General features: G+C 41.7%; 1 long non-coding RNA gene across 1 annotated transcript in view; it reads left to right on the top strand.

Moving 5' to 3' along the window:
• The window catches only part of LOC141373858 (uncharacterized), a 145,045-nt gene extending 140,499 nt beyond the window's left edge, over nt 1-4,546 (top strand). Inside the window, exons 2-3 of the long non-coding RNA XR_012380214.1 lie at nt 3,654-3,775; nt 4,243-4,546. This is a non-coding gene — a long non-coding RNA (uncharacterized lncRNA). The remainder of the gene's footprint in view (nt 1-3,653; nt 3,776-4,242) is intronic.
• Nucleotides 4,547-17,224: the final 12,678 nt, after the last annotated feature.

Below are 17,224 nucleotides of genomic sequence, written 5' to 3'. Positions count from 1 at the left end.
AATAAATAAATAAAATCTTTAAAAGAGAGAGAGAATAGGACCTAATGAATAGAATAAGTCATGTAGTCTTCTTTCTTGAGAATCTGATGATGAAAAGGTGAAATGTAAGGCATTAGCCCAGAAAAAAAGGAAGTTGAGCTAAAGAAAGAATGGTTGTTTTTGTCACTGTTTTTTATTTCTTTAACGTCTGGTGGAGTCTCGAGCACATGTGCACCCAGAAGAGAAAGGATGGGTCACAAACATGAGAGGAGGGGAGATACTGAGGAAGCCAGATTTTGAGGGCTCAGGGTGAAGGTCAAGACTTGGAAAGTTGTAGAAGTTTTTCTTCCGGGATAAGAGGGAAGAAGGAAGAATAGGTTTAAGCCTAGAGACGTCTGAAGATGGTGAGGAAGACCAAGTCGGTGAGTTGATGCCTGACGATCTCTTTTTTTTCTTGACAAAGCAGCTGGCGAGGAAATCTCTGAAGGTAAAGACAGAGTGAACAGGTGGAGAGAAGATGTTGTTAATAAATACCAGTGTGTTGTCTACTCCTTTAAACACATTGCTTCACTTTCTCCAGTGACATCATTAAATATTCATCTCAAGAAAGTTGGTTAAGGGGCTCCTGGGTGGCACAGTCGGTTAAGCGTCTGCCTTCAGCTCAGTTCTTGATCTCCAAGTCCTGGGATCGAGCCCTGCATCCAGCTCCCTGCTCAGCAGGGAGTCTGCTTCTCTCTCTCTCTCTCTCTCTCTCTCTCTCTCTCTCTCCCTCTCCCTCTGCCCCTCCCCCCTGCTCATTTTCTCTCTCTCTCAAATAAATAAATAAAATCTTTTTTTAAAAAAAGGGTGGTTAAATATGACAGTGGAAAATGCAGACCACAAACTTCTAGATACAGAAGAATCTCTGTACAGCAAGACTAACACTGGGTTTACATAGCTTTGCCTGGGGCTCCACAAATGCTTTTGATAATGCTTCCTTTAAGCAACTTTGAGGTAAATTTGGGGTATAAGATTTAGAATGTATTTGGAGTAAAATATTCTGGTACTTGGTATCCTACCAAAAAAAAAAAAAATCAAAGAAACAGCCACAGAAAGCTGGACTTTGCCTAAGTAGGGGAAATATCTTAAGCCTGCGAGAGAATTGATGTGTCTTTCCAGCCTTTTTAGAAACTCAGACCACTGATTATCAGGTCTGGTGTGTGCTGCATGGTTGCCCTGAACAAATGAGCCTCAGACACAACCATAAAAAAAAGACATCAGACTAGACAAACTATCATTTAGAAAGAATTAAGACAGCCATATTGTATGCTAACCATCAGCTCATCTACGGCTGTTCTGGTGTCACTACTCTCCAGAGGCTACTTAATCTCATTGAGACAAGACAGCCAGCCTAATTGATACAGAAAATGAAAGCCCTTTGATCTCATATCAAACAGAGTCAGACTAAGAGAAGGATCCAGCAGGCAAGACAACTGTCTTCCAAAGGAGAATTAACACGGCAGGCAGGAAAGTAGGAAAGTGGTAATATCTTACTTTCGAATTCCGTGGACTTGGTTTACTTAAATAAGGAATGAAAAGTAATAAATTCATCTCAATGTATGAATAGGGTTTGTTTGCTCTTAGTGCTATGAAATCTTTCAGATTATCAACATTTGTTATAGTAGTGATGGAAAGCACAATAGAAGCATAATAAATATAAGAACACCTGCCTTTTAGCACGTAACTATAAAGGACAGGTGTTTGTCAACGACAACCATTACTGCTATGATCTGTTGCCCCTACTAAAGAAGTTCCTTGGAAGGGGTTTATTATATTGTGATTTAAATAGCATTCTCTATGCTTCGTAAACAATTTAGGTAGCTACCCATGCAAAACAAACAAACAAACAAACAAACAACTGGCTTTGCAATAATCAGAATATCTATGAATATACTGGTATGTCTGTAAAGTTATCAGAGCACTTGTTCATATGTCAGGAAACTCATCAAAATTTGTGTTCTCCATTCTAATGCAAAAAGTATACACTCCAATAATCATATCAGTTGTATTTTACATACTTAATATAATGGTGGTTTTGAAAACCAGTCCAAGACTATGATTATATAAGTAAGATTAAATAAATTATGGTATTTAGAAAGAAAAAAAGGATTAATACAGTGTTTTTCTTTCAGATACAGAGGATTACTTTGAAAAGTAACATACTCTCTAGTTTAGTTGGTTCTGCCAACAGGATCTCATTTCTGATATATGTAAAAAGCCTTGAGTATCTGATATTTGGGAAAGCGTATCCTCCCTCCCACTATTCGACATTTTTAAAGCTGAGAGACCATGAAAAAAATACAACCAAAGAAGTGTCAGAAAGGAATCAAGGCAGAATATAAAATAACATCTTTTTCTTTTTCTTACCCAAGACAGTATCCATAATGATGAATAATCAAATCAACAACTAATAAATTAACATGCATTTGAATAACCTAGAAAAAATGTGGCTGATTGTATATAATGTCTGGATGTCTTCAAAATAAGCTCTGGCCCTCTTGGGATTTTTCTTCCAGTAATTTACAAGCCCAGACTTCAAACTTTTGGGCTACTCAGCTGTCCACTTCTTTTTCCTCCTCATTTAAAAGTGGCACCAGTGCTCTGTTCCACCATCTTAGAGGCGCCACACCTGTGGTTTACTGAACTCGCATGAGACTTCCATCTTTCTAAATGAATGCAGCACCTGGCTTATGATCTTCCTCCATGTCCTCATTCCTCATCACCACTTTCTGACAACTTCGGGATGCGTGCTGAGGACCCATCAGTTACCTCAGCTGTCGAGTCCCATGATCTTGTTCCCTGCGGTCCTCCAACTCCAGCCTCCTTCAGCCATGCACCAGCAGGATCATTCCCTGAATTTAACCACGACAGGCACTTGGAATATTTGGTTTTTATACACAGCCCCCAGTTGTACCACTGCACTCCTCCCCTTCCCAACCTTCTCCTGCTTTCTGCTCCCTGAGTTCAATAAATGCTAAATCCCTCATAGTTTAATCCATCCATGAGCTCTCTTCTGAGCCCATTATTGCCCTCTCCACCTAGGCCCCCGTCATATCCTTGTCACCCCTGATGTCAGTGGGCAAAACCACATCATACACGCTATCCAGTGTTCCCATGTATGCCCAGGAGCATTGCTGGAGGAAAGCCGGGACTACTCCTGCTCATCATTCCACACTCATGCTCGCTTCCATTGTGCCACAATGCCGACAACAGTCCCCCGACTCGGCGCTGGGAGCATTCTCCCCAACAACTCTACACACATAATTCTCTCTCCTCAAAACCTTCTGTATCTTCCCTGTAGCATCCATAGCAGAGACTTCCCAAAGCAATTGAACGTAACTGGTCTCGTATCTCCTCTGCATCTCTACATACACCTGTCTCTTCATTTAACTTCCCTCAATTTTCATCTGCTTCAAAGGCACTTCTTACACCACGTATCCGACTTCCAATTCTATATTTTGAAATTCAAGCTCTCTCCAGAACCCCAATGTCACTTTAACAACTTTTTATAACATGTCCCCACACTGAGTACTCAGGTGGCACATGGTAGGCACGCAGTAGGTATTTGTTGAATGAATGAGGAAATAGATAAATCTACACCTGGATGTTTTACTTCTGATTTGACTCTATATAAGGGGCATTCACTGGAGGAGAAAAGGATCATCGAAGAGGAAAGCTGCTTTCTGCTTCTTCCACTCCAGCTGTTGCCAGTGCCTTCAACTCTAATCTTTGGTGCTCAATTGATTTTTCAACAGAGGTGGGTTTTGGGGGGAAGTAATTGGAACAGGGAACCAGGCCCACATATGATTACTCTAAATGAAATAAAAACAACTTGATTGCACACACAGTGTTTTAAAGGGCAATAGTTAAACGTATATTACTTCAGTACACAGTATGCATAAAGTAACCTCACAAAATCAAAAGGGCATCACATCACCTCCAAACCATCTTGATCACTAGCATTCCTTTGCTACCTTCAAATTCTTATAACCTGATGACTACTGTTTTTGTGTTCTTCAAATGTATGGGGTCGTTATGATGGTGTAAAAATGGTCACCCACCACATCGTTCTATATGTTTTCCTACATGCGGTTTCTATTATGTATGCTATTTTAAATTTCTTATGATCTTGTTAAAAATATGTGTTTATAAATTGTAAATTCTGGGGGTTTTTTTGTTTCTTCGGCTATGATTTTTTCCCCCTCTAATATGGATGGATTCCAGAAAACCCAGAAACAATATCTAACAAGATCAGAGCAGAGGAAGGAGAGGAATGGCAAATAAACATTTTCCAGTGTCGAGTTAGGAAGATATTCGATCTTTCAATGTGCTCAACAAATGGGTTTAATAATGCACATTTCAGTATAAAACAGTTCACAACAGAAATATTTGCTACTCAGCCCATTTATCCTGGGAATTACACAACATGGACCATTTTCAATAACTCTTTTCATTATAATGATTTCCTCCTGCTCAAGCAACAGAGATGTACAAACCATTTTGGTCTAGAAATGTAATATGTCGAGATACAAATGTATTAACAAAAATTAAAATATAATCATTTTCATCACCTTGGTTCTATGTTATGTTGTCTTTCTCAAGGTACTTTTTAGCCTTCTAAAATCTTTCTAGCCAGAATATAAAATTGCTTTTTATTCAGAATCCATACAACTAGACAACTTGACAAAGCAGATTTATTTAAAAGTCATGGTAAACTACTGGTAGACCAAAACAGGAGATGAAGATATATTTTTAGGAAATCAATTGGTTTCTCTACATTTTGTAAGTTAAAGATCTTGAAGTGCCTTTTGAATCGTAAAAAATATATTGTTTGGTATAATTTTGACTTATAGAATTTTATATTTTAATGTCAATCCATATATATTATACAGATAGTAACTTTTACTTAAAAAGACCATTGAAATATGTGAAACCTCTTTGAACATTCTGAATGAGTGGAAGTATAACATCATCCATTTCATCATTTATTCATCGAACAGGCATTAGAAGTATATGATGTGTATAGCACAACAGTAGAAACTAATTCCCCAAGGAGTTTAACAAGTAATAGAAAGAATTAAGATATATTTCTATATCACTATAATTCACAATACAGTAGTCCCCCGTTATCCACTCGGGATACTTTCCAAGACGCCCAGTGGATGCCCTAAAACCACGGATAGAACCAAACCCCATATATACTGGTTTCTCCTATGCATACATACCTATGATAAAGTTTAATTGATAAAGTAGGCACAGTAAGAGATGAACAATGGTAACTCATAATAGAACAATAATAACAATACACTGCAGTAAAAGTTATGTGAATGTGGTCTCTCTCTTTCTCTCTCAGAGTACCTTATTGTATGGTACTCATCTTCCTTTCTGTGATGATTGTGAGATGAGAAAATGTCTACATGATGAGAGGAAGTGAGGTGAATGACGAAGGCATTGTGACCTAGCGTTAGGCTACTCTTGAACTTCTGCGGAGAGGTCAAAAGGAGGATCATCTGCTTCCTGACGATGGTTGACTGCAAGTAATTAAAACTGTGGAAAGCGAAACCACGAATAAGGGGGTCTACTGTAATAATTGCCAAAGCTATGCCGTAAACATTTATAGGACTATTGAGATTTATGATAATTTTTTTTTTACTGGTCTGACAATTTAGCGCTTAGAATTGTATGTTTTACAAAGCTACCTGAATGGCAAGCACATAAAGCACTTCATTCTTTTAGCCTTTGTGGACTCAGAATTTTTGACCACGTTTGTCTAGTACTTGGAAAGCAAAAATTCAGGGAGTGTTTAATGACTGAGCACATATTGTGAATAAGGCACTAAGCTGGGCACTGGTCCTAAACATTACAAATGAAGCCAGCAGACATGGTCCCTTTGCTCGAGGAGTTCCTAATCTAACAGGGCAAGAAGGGGGAAAAAAAAACCACATTTGCCCTGAACATGTCTTTCATTCCTTCCTACATTCTCACCATCACTGGAATTGAACTTTATTAGGCATCAAAGCAACCACATTATTTCATCCATGCCCCCTAGGAGCAGCAAGCAATACAATTGGTTATGGTTGATTTTATGGTTCGCCCATGATTGTTGATAAGACATGTCAGTGTTTTCTAAAGCACTGGATGCTGCTGGTATAACCCACACATGGGTTAAAAGTGCTGAGATGGCATTTCTGATCCACTTGAGCAGCAAGCAGTCTTTGATAAAGGGCTTCAGATCGCAGAGGCAGAGGCCCCTTGAAGGAGCAAAATTCTACCCAGGAAGTGAGAGCTCCGAAAGATTTGCTTCTGGGGACTCTTCCTGGTGACATGACGGCTCCTTCCCGTCCAGAGCTTTCCTCTGTGGATGAGAACGGAAACAGCACGGGAATGGAGAAGAAGACAGGGAGAGCTAACGCAGAACAGACCGTACAATGTATGAGAAAGTGTAGAAGAAAGGAAGAAAAGGCAGGATTTATGAGGAGAATGGGAGGGAAGAGGGGGAAGGAAGGAAGTAGGGAAGGAGGGAGGAGAGGGGGAGGGGGAGAGAAGAGTCGGAAGGGAGAAGACAGAGCCTATAACACTAGCAGCAAGGGATCCAAGGGTGTGGTGGCTGTACCGATTGAACACAGCGTACTGTGCAGTAAATCCTGGGCCAGGTGCCCAGGAAAAAGGACAGTAAAACTCTTAAGAAGTGACAGCTGTTTTATCAGGAGGAATATTAGTAATAATCATAGCTAACATGTACTTTCCATGGGCCAATCCCGTAAGTGCTTTGCATGGATTAACTCATTAAATCCTCAAGACAACCCTGGAGGCGGGGAGTCTTAGCCCTGATAAAGAAACTGAGTTTCAGAGACGTTAAGTAACTTACCCAAGGACACAGAGCCACTGAGCAGCAGGGCCTGGATTTTAATCAACAAAGCCTGGCTCCAGTGTTGCAACTTTTTAAGCACCATGCTCCCCCTCACTGGCTCTCACCTCGCATGCAAGAACCTGGAGTAGGAATATGGTAGGAAAAAGGCATGACGGATTGAGACATGAATCTGGCCACCCCTGGCTTCCAAACCGCTTTCCACTCTTGATATGAGGAGGGACAAATATTTTGAACAAAACTCACATTTATCACATACACATTCCAGTGTAAGACATACATTCCAGTGTAATTTCAATTAACTGAATAACTGAGTGTATAATTTTAATGCTTTTAGGTAAAATCTTATCTGGGGGGTGTTGAATCAAATTATCCTTAAGGAACACCCTTGTGAACAATCCCAGCTGAAGCCCCCCAGCAGAATATTGGTTACGTGTAAAATACCTAAATTTAGACAGATTGCACTAAGCTATGTATTATAGATAAGGTTTGTATAGATAGATAGCAGGAGCTCTTGCAGATAGATAGTTATTCTTAATTAATAAACCGTCAGCTAGCTAAGGACTGGCTGGTTGTAAGACTGGATAAGAGGAGAGCTCATTTATTCATACATTTGACAAGTATTTATTGCCCACTATGTGCCGAGGGATTATTTTAGTGACACAAGAGAATATAAAACAAAATTGAAGCTCTTCTGTAGATTACATTCTGGAGGTGGGGGGACACCGATACTAAACAAACAAATAAATAAAGCTCTAATGTGTCAGATGGAAATGAGTGCTAAGAAAAAAAAAAACAAAGTGAAATAAGACGGATAGAGATGGAAGTAGATGCAATTCATGTCGGGTGGTCAGAGAACCTCCCTTTGATGACTTTGAGTGAGACCTGAAGGAAGTGAAGAAGACAGCCGCGCAGATGTGTGGGTGGAAGAGCATTTCAGCCAGAGGGAACAGCAAACACAAACCTCAGAGATGGGAATGTGCTTGGTGAGTTTGAGGAACAGTAAGGAGGCCAGTGTGGCTGCTACAGAGGGAGCAAGGGGGAGAGCGACAAGAAGAATCAGAAAAGGGCAGTGTAGGACAAGATGGAGATTTTATTCTGAGAAAAACGGGCGACACTGGAGGGTCCGACACTGGAGAGCAGTGATATGAACTGTGGAAATATCCCTGGGAAGTTGAAAAAGAAAAGAAAAAAGAGGGTAGTGGAAGTGGGGTAGCGCCTCTTGTGTGTTTCTAGGGAGTGAGTATGGGATAGGAAATACAACGTCATCTAAGGCCAAGTAAACTTCTGCTAAGCTAGGAAGACAAGGTCGAAAGGTAGAGAAGAGACTGATAGGATGACAAATAGCTCTTAGAGCAAGAAAAGTGGGAGCCAGGGGCGCCTGGGTGGCTCAGTTGTTGAGTGTCTGCCTTCGGCTCAAGAAAAGTGGGAGCCAGGGACTGTGGGAGAGTGATGGGGGAGGGGGTGGGAGCTCTTGCAGGGAGACAACACAGTGCATAGCTTTTAACACAAATGTCAGCACATATGGGCCACACCAAAACAGTGGAAAGGAAGAACAGAGAGCCAAACGGAAGGAAGAGAGTGAGGAAGAGAGGGAGGTACAGACTAAGAGGTTGAGCAGTACTGGGGTAAGGTCTCAGGTGAGACAACCCACTCTCTCCTCCATCCCTCACAGACCCATAGACGGTTGTGGTTTTGTCAAAGCCTAAGATAATTTTGAGTCTGCACTGTTTCTGGGGTTGTTCTTCCTGCAATGGGTAGACGTTTCAATCCAGTTGAAAAAGAAAATCATGTCAGTCAAAGGGTTAGCTGTCTTTAAAAAGAGATAGATTAGGAAATGTGATTTCAAGAAAGGAATGTCGATTGTGTATTAATATTTATTAAAGGTCTGTTAAATGCAAAATACACATAGTTGGCACTGACTGAATTCTCAGCCCAGCTTATTATGGTGGATAATTTATCCCTACTCTACAGGTGAGGGAAACTGGGGATCTGAAGGTTTAAGAACCTACTCCAATGTCACAGGGTGGCCAAACTTCTAATCCAGGACCATCTGGTTCCAACTGCGTAAATGTCCCTGCATATCTAGGGAAAACCTTCAAACCAACCATGCACATGGGCCAGTGTTGTAGAAAACAAGAACACAGAGGCAACAGCCTGTTCCTCTGCACACATTTTAATAACGGCTTTGGGTCAGCAGTACTCAGGGTGTCTGACATTGCTGGAGCCCCTCAGATTCACAGCATGCTGCCTTTTACCACCCCCACCCCCGCCCCAACCGCTCACTTCCCACTGCCTCACGGGAGGCTGGCTGCCACATTTTCGATGGTTTTCAGACATGTCACATCTCCCAAAATTATGCTTCATAATATCTTTGAAGAATTTCTGTGATCACCCAAGATTTCTAATCTTTAGTATCCTGGTTCTGTGAGTACTATCGTAATTTATTTATCATATTTTATTAATGAGGGTTGATTAATCTAATCCATCACATTTCGTGTTAGCCAAGAAAAAACCTGGCTCCTCTCTCCTTATCCGGTGAATTTTTCTAATGTTTTCCTAGAAGTGTTCATTTCTATTCAGTCTTGAAAATCCAGAGGCTTATCTTAGAGAAACCCCAATATATTTCACATTTGAGGTCCAGAACCCTCTCTGGATTGCTAACATCAGAGTCCCATCCACTGGCGCTATTCTTATTTAGGGGATTTATAAGAATAGATGTATAATGATAGTGCCAGACTATAGCATTTTCAAGCTACAGCTGCTATACCCATCGTTGAGTCTAATCATCTTTTTTATTGACAAAGACCTTAAAGTCCAGCCACTGAAGTGTGTTGTCCAAGGTCACACAGGTAGTTCATGGCCAACTTCAGGTTAAATTTCAGGTCTTCTGACCCGCAGACCAGCAACCTCAATTACCTTTCCATATCTTCTCTCGTGAAGGTAAAACTCTCTGTTACATCTCTCCAAACTATTTTCATAACATCTTCCTGAATGATTAGCAAAGCCATTAAATAGGTATAGACACTGAAAGTCAGAAAGGTTAAATGACTGGTAACTGAGGAGTATAGTGAGCATTGCTGTGGAGGAAGAACTGGGAATAAAACACAAGTTCTTGGCTTAGAAATCAAGGATTCGCTCCTTTAAAATGCATTCACATAGATAAGGGTATTGCTCAATAAAACTAGCAATCTTTCTCAGTTCTGGGTTCTATAGTGTCTCATTTACTTCAGAGTTTAGTACTTGCTCTTTTTAAAGAAAAATCGTTTAATTGGAATTCTCAGGGGAAGACAATGCAGAAAATTGCCTAGGCATTTTCGTAGGTCAGATTTTGGAATATGCCTTTCAGACAAATTTAGAAATTTATCTGAACATATTTTCTTTCAGACAAAAATGTTTTCAATGACCAATATCTGCAACACAAGAGAAAACATAACAAATCCACACCAAGTAACAGGATGACCCTGGTTCTTTCCTGTTTAAGCTAAGTGGAACACTGTCCTCAACTTTTCACGTTATTCTAGTTATGCCACGCTGTTCCAGTCAGTCTGTGCCTGCTTGATTCTGTAACACTCATGCAGAGAAACAAGAACCATTGCTGCCTTCATTGACCACCTACTATGGCCAAATGGCACAGCCGGGAGCTGGATCATGGCCAAGGGGAACAAGGCACGGTGGACGCACTTGGGGAGCTCAGGGTGGTGGAGAGCAGAGCATGGAGCTTTTAAGGGGAGTAGAAAGCAGATGGCCTCAAGGAGTCAGAGCCAGGAGGGACGTCGTTCAGCTGAAGGAATCTCCTAGGTTTTAAGAGCTGGGCCTTAAAAAGATGATCGGATTTAGAGGAGAGGGCTAACAGGAAGGGAACTGCAGGTAGAGGAGAAACGGTTCTGAAGCGCGGACATCAGCACACCGATCCTTAAACTTTGCTGGCATTACATAAAACATTTTTACCATATATCTCCCTGAAGGAAATAGGAAGAAGTAGTCCCAAAGGAGAGGGATGAAGGGTCTAAAGCCAACTTCCCACTGACTAACATTTATTAGACATAAAATACTTGCCAGTTACTATACTAGGTATTAAGGACACTAAGATCTGAGTAACTGAACAAATTTATAACAGGGTTTAAAAATTGGACTCTCTCTTCAATTTGTGGAAAACTGTTTGATCCACACAGCTACGCAATTAGATACTTTCTCTAGAAATCCAAAGAACCTTGCCAAGAATTCATTCTATATTAGTTTTAGGAAGAATCCATAATGAGACAAGGTAAAATAGTTACATGAATATAGACATAGACATTATATAATCTCATTTAAGAAGACAGATTTCAGTGCACAATAGGATAGACCTAGAACACCGTTCATTCTAGAAGAATTAGGTTGCATGGACACTCCATACTTAGAGCCCAGAGGCTACATCGCTTGGCCCGGGGACCTGGGCATGTATTTTCTTCACTTGCTCCTGCTGCCAGGCCATTCACAGAAGTTTCTCTCAGGTGCCTTTCTTTGCCCTTCCTCCTACCTCCCAAACCCCACTTTATCATGATGTCCCCCCACTGTGTTGTACCTTCTCTGCTTCATCTGAACAGTCTACCTAAAACACGGACGCACCGTTTAGCTCAACAGAAGGCAGCTATGGCAACACAATTGTTAGGCCACGGGTACAGTTGAGATGCTAGTATTATCTTAGAAAAGAAATGCTAGAAATCAGTGAAAACGATAGGGCACTATAAATCAAAAGGAAATGTAGGCATTTCATTATAAGTGTATGTCCATGGTTATTTTTCTGATTACTCATAATACTAATATAGATGATGAAAGGATTTTAAGAACACGTTTTGAACATGTCACGACAATATGCTAAGAACATACAGGTATTCACACACACACACACACACACACAGGACAAAGAAGATATGAGTATCTATCAAAAGGGAAAAAAAGAAAATATGACAATTATACAAATATGAACATAGTACTGACATGTTGCAGAGGGAGCCCAGGGATAATTATAGAACAGTAGGACCCATGAAAATGGAAAGTTTCAAAAAATAATAATAACGTCTGGTTTTTTCTTCTTAAATTTTTAAGCTACTACCTGATATATTTTTTCCCCTCCTGGCAAATATCAAAATCTTTGCAAGTTTCACTGCTTCAATGCAATACACTAGATCACATGCAACAAGAAAAGAGAAAACTCCAGGTCATTTCCAAATTGACAGGAAGTAATTATTTAGAAGATTGAATTTAAAAATCATTTAAAATTCAGAATTTTACAATTGAAAAAGTTGGTAGTACAATTAAGTTTTCCTAGGATATTGAGTACATTTTCAATATTTTAAGGGAAAACCTAAGAAAACATCTTGGAAATGCCTGGGGAAGAAAGAATGCACTAAAATGCACTGCATTATATTATACTATTTCTGTTAAAATTATAGTTTTTCATAGTAATTACTCAATAAAGATAACATTTACATACACATATAAATCAAGTTAAAGATAAGGGTAACTGATTTTGAAGTTATTAAGGCAGAAAAGTTGTTTTTTTAATTAAAACAATAAACAGGAGAACTTTATAGACTAAAAGTATACATTTACATGGACCTCCAGTTAAAATTATTGTGTAGCAGGTTATAGCAAAACCTTATTTCCAAGTTTCTGGAAAATACATTTTATAAATTCAAATAGCCAATATAAATCAGAGATGATTTAGAATTCTCTGTACATTATAAAATTACTAATTTTAAATAAATCACTCATTCCTTAAACAAGATTACAAATTATAGAGCAGAACTTTAAATTTTATTTTTATTTTAGGGAAAAACAAAAGTTTACAGATATTTGATATGAAGTGTTCACACATAGACTGCATCTCTTATGTGACACTAGGAAATTTTTCTGTATAAGCTACAACATCATATTTGAAGATAAATCCAGAGTTCTAATTTTTAAAAACCTATAAGATGATTTGCAACTTTAGGATATCAGATACATGGCATGCAAATCATTATTCTTGAATGCTATGTATTCATTCATAAAAGACTTCTAAACAAAGGAGTTGGAATTTGGTTCACAGTTTATAAACTTTGCACAAATTTTGTTATGATAACCTGTTACCCACAGAGGAAGTTATCCATAAACAAAAACAATCTGGTATTTACTAATTTTACACAATCCATTGTAAAACTTCCTGGTCTAAGGCTTTAACCAACTGGGATTTCATATGAACCATAACCAGAGAGAGTGAACAATGATAAATTAACAGTATCAGAGAAAGCAGATGACATAGAGTTAACATTCAGTGTATATAATTAAATAAAGTTTTTTTCTTTCTTTTTCTTTTTCTTTCTTTCTTTCTTTCTTTCTTTCTTTCTTTCTTTCTTTCTTTTTCTTTCTTTCTTTCTTTTCTTTCTTCTTTCTTTTCTTTCTTTCTTTCTACCTCATACAAGTGATCTAGTGATCTAAATCATGGAATTTCAAATCCATCTATGGTTGTTGTCAAATTCAGTAATTAAAAATGCAACCCAGTGTAGAAAGGACATTTTTCTCTTAATTTTAAAGATATTTATGGCTTACTATTTTTTAAACAAATTATTTGCCCAAATAAATTCTTGCAATCACTTGCTGGTTCCTATGACTATTTATTGACAATTATTTCTAAATTACATAAATGTGTTAGTCACCAAGTAAATCTTGTTTTAAAAATCATTGATAAGTGTAGCAATTATAAAAATGTAAGATTCTCATTTGTACCTCTGGTTTAAAGTCTAATTAGTGATTTGTACTGATCCAATATTTTATATAAATACAAAATCTAACAATTTGTTTTCTTAAGTCTATATGAGGTTATAGATATCTTTACAAATTTTGTTCAGAAACTGAATTTTAGAAGACATGCTCCTGAACACAAAACGTATTTTATGAATTATCTTAAGCATAAAGAAACACAAATACCCACTTTTATCATTCAACAACACATTACTATAATGCATTGCAAAATATTTGCTAATGGAAACGCAACAATTTTTATTTACCTAACCTGTTACTTCACACTGTAGTATAGAATAAATTTTATAAAGGCAAAACTTTGATTTATTCTGACATTAGCAACATGATTTAAATCAAAAAGTCAAAAGATTTATAGAGGTAATATTTCCAATTCAAACAGTATTTTGCTGGATTTCAATTTTTCCACAGAGCTCTGAAATAAATAGATGTTTTTTAACTTTGCTTTAAGATGTTTAAAGGGGTTTCAAGTATTCTACAGATACAGACTTTAGAGAACACTGAATTCTTAAAAAAAAACAAACATTTTTTTTTTGTTTTTGTTTTACTCCATGGTAGGGTCTTGAAGACTGTTTTTTGTCCAAAATTTCATTTTCACCTGCAATAATTGTATTCAGGTTTTCTAGCAGGTAAAGTGTACATTCTTACAAGGTTTCAAATTTCAGAATTCCAATAATGCATTTAAACTGAGCACCCACTGAATCACGTTCTGTCCTCTTTGTTGTGTGTGTCTATTATCTTCCAATTCTAATATTTATATTAAATTTTAGTCTTTTTAGCTCCCCAGAAATACCTTAGTGAACCCTCAGCAATTGCTAACCACTTAATAATTGTGAACCGGTGAGCCCCTTCAAGTAGATCGTTAACCACAGAGAGCCTGACAATTTCCAAATCCTATCCTCTGTCCAAAAGGAAAAGATAGGGCTTTGTGAGGCCGAAAGGAAGCGAAGGAAAACAAAACAAATGTAGCTCATGCTGAAAGTGAAAAGTGCTTGGACAGATTAGTATTTTCTTTTCTGCAAGGCGCCCTGCCAGACTTTTTTTTTTTTTTTTAATAGAGAAGAGTTATTTTTTGGTCTGATTTTTCAGTTTCTTGGAAAGTGTTGGTATTTACCATCCCCACCGGCCCCTCATAATTGTGGTTGGTTGGTTGTGTTTTTTCCATCCGTTCACATCACAGACTGCAGATCCCCCCGCCTCACTCTGTCAAAACCCCTACTCTGGGCGACCCTGGGTTTGGAAACTCCGCGGACTCCCGACGACATATCCCACTCATACTCTCACGCCTCTTATTTTAGTTGCAAGATCCCTCACTCCAGTTGCAGTGAAAGCCGGAAATTTTCATTTAACTACCCCCCCTCCTTCTCGCCCCCCACTTGGAGCCGAGAGCTGGGGAGCTAAGAGACTCAGAGCACAGCCGGGTCTCGGCCGCCTCCCCTCTCTCCGGAAGGCTTTAATTTGCACACTTGCTTGCCACTGCGCAGCGAGCCCCTAACCCCGCCGCCGCCGGGTGGGTCTCCGGCAGAGTCGGCCTCCTGGGCCCCCGCCCCCGCTGCTTCCCGGGCTCGGCCCCGAGCCCCGGCCGGAGCCCCGCAGCCCCGTCCGCCCCCAGCGAGCGGCGCGGGCGGCGCCCTCCGCCGTCCCTCCAACGTCCCTCCGCCCTCCGCCGCTGTGCCCACCCCTTCGCGGGAGAGAGTGCTGGTAACTCCTTCCTCCGAGCGGGTTACCTGCTCGGCGCCGTGGTGGACACGTGCGAAGGTCCGACAGACACTCGCAGCCCCCTCGGGAGGCCTGAAGCTGCCAGGCCCCTCAGGTAAGGAGCTGTGCGTTCGGGTGGGTGGGCTGCGGGGTAGGGGGTCCCCCGGGGAGATTTGGGAGCGTGGCCAGGGTCGGAAGCGAGGGTGTGGGTGGGGGGTGACTGTGGTGTGGGGGGGTGTATGTATGCGGAATTGGCTTTAGTTAACCCCTTAGGGGCCGAGGCAGGCTAGTTACGGGGACCAGTTTTGGGGAGCTAGAGGAGTCTCTCCTAATCTGGCAAGAGGAGGACATCCCACACCAGGGACACCCCCAACACTAAGATCCTCTGCCTGCTCCCACATAGCCGTGCGCACAAACACCCACACACTCATCAAGCTTCTTAAAGCGGAATATAAACTCCACTCGGACACACAGAATAATCCACACTTTAGGGTTTAAAATGCACTGCCTCTGGGGACTCCATGCGGGACATTGTGTTTCCGTGCCCCACATTCATTTCCCCACTAAAGCTCACTCCAGCTCGCGGAGGTGTGGGTGTGGCCTCCCATCTACTCCACCACGAGATAAATGTTAACGCAGGCTTCTTGCAGGGGGTGTTATGCACACTTATAGGAGTGCTCGCAGGCGGCCAGTGCACAGGCTTGGAGCCCCACACGGACGCGCGTTTGCTTTAGTTTCCCAGTTTAATTTTATAATTTAAAATATCCGAGTTAAAACGCACACCCGGCGGTGCGCAGCTCCGGGCCCCGCAGCGCGCCCCACAGTCTGCACGTGGGGCGCATCTGCGTGTGCGCACACGCGGGAGTCGTGGTTCCAGTGCGGCCTCTTGTCGCTGCGCTGGTGGCGACCCTTGCGGTGCTTGGCAGGCTTCGGGAGAGGCACATGAAGGATTTCATTGAGTGTGAAGACAGAGAGCAGAGACAGAAAGCAGAAGGAGGCGGCTGCAGCCTTTGTAGTCGCGGAGGAATGCGGAAATGTTGAAGCACTATGTCAAACTTTTTTGAAATGGGGTCAAGTCACATTCAGCCAGCGTGGGAAAGCAACAACAACAACAAAAAAAAAGTGGAGGAGAGGGGGAAAAAGGCACTGTTGCTCCCGTTTCTCTCCGCCGGAGCCGACCGTCCGGGGAGCGAGGGGGGAGAGCCAGGGCGGGCGGTGCGGGGCCGGGCTGGGGCAGCGGGCGCAGCTCCCTGCGGGGGTGGGACGTCCGCGACGCTGCCTTAGCTGCTGAGCCTCGGGTTGGACTGGGGCGGGAGGGGGATGCGGGAGGGGCGGGCTGCGCAGCCGGCGGCGGCTCCTCGGCTACCTGTGTGGCCCTAGGCCTGGCTCAGACCCCCGTGCAGGCTGGGGGTGGGGGCTCGGTCCTTGGCTCCCCCAGGATTTGCCTTCACCTTTTAAGGAGAGTTTTGAATGGAGTGAGTGTGAGGGGTTCTGTGCTCGCTGCGGTCCCCTCTGCCATCACACCGTGGGGATCGCGCCATTTGTTTCTTTAATTCCTGGCAGAAGGCTAGCGGGCCAGCGGTTGCGGGGCAGGTAATTCCGAGGTGTCCCGGGAATTCCAGACACGCGGCCGGCGTGGCGAATGTCCGGCGGAGGCCGCGGCGGCCTTGGGTTGGAGGCTTCCTAGGTCCTGGATTGCAACTGAAAGGGGAGGGAAGTGTGCCCCTACATCCCCTGCCCCCCCCCGCACTTTGTTGTGCTGAGGGCTTGGCGCGGGGGGGGGGGGGGGCGTTTGGCTTTTGATGAGACCAGGCCTTAAGCCGAAAGAGGAATGGAGCAGCCACCTCTGCTACT

Source organism: Callorhinus ursinus, unplaced genomic scaffold (assembly GCF_003265705.2).
Source record: "Callorhinus ursinus isolate GAN/ISIS: 27379988/994484 unplaced genomic scaffold, GSC_fseal_2.0 scaffold12, whole genome shotgun sequence".
Classification (NCBI taxonomy): domain Eukaryota; kingdom Metazoa; phylum Chordata; class Mammalia; order Carnivora; family Otariidae; genus Callorhinus; species Callorhinus ursinus.
This window is presented reverse-complemented; position numbering and strand designations above follow the sequence as displayed.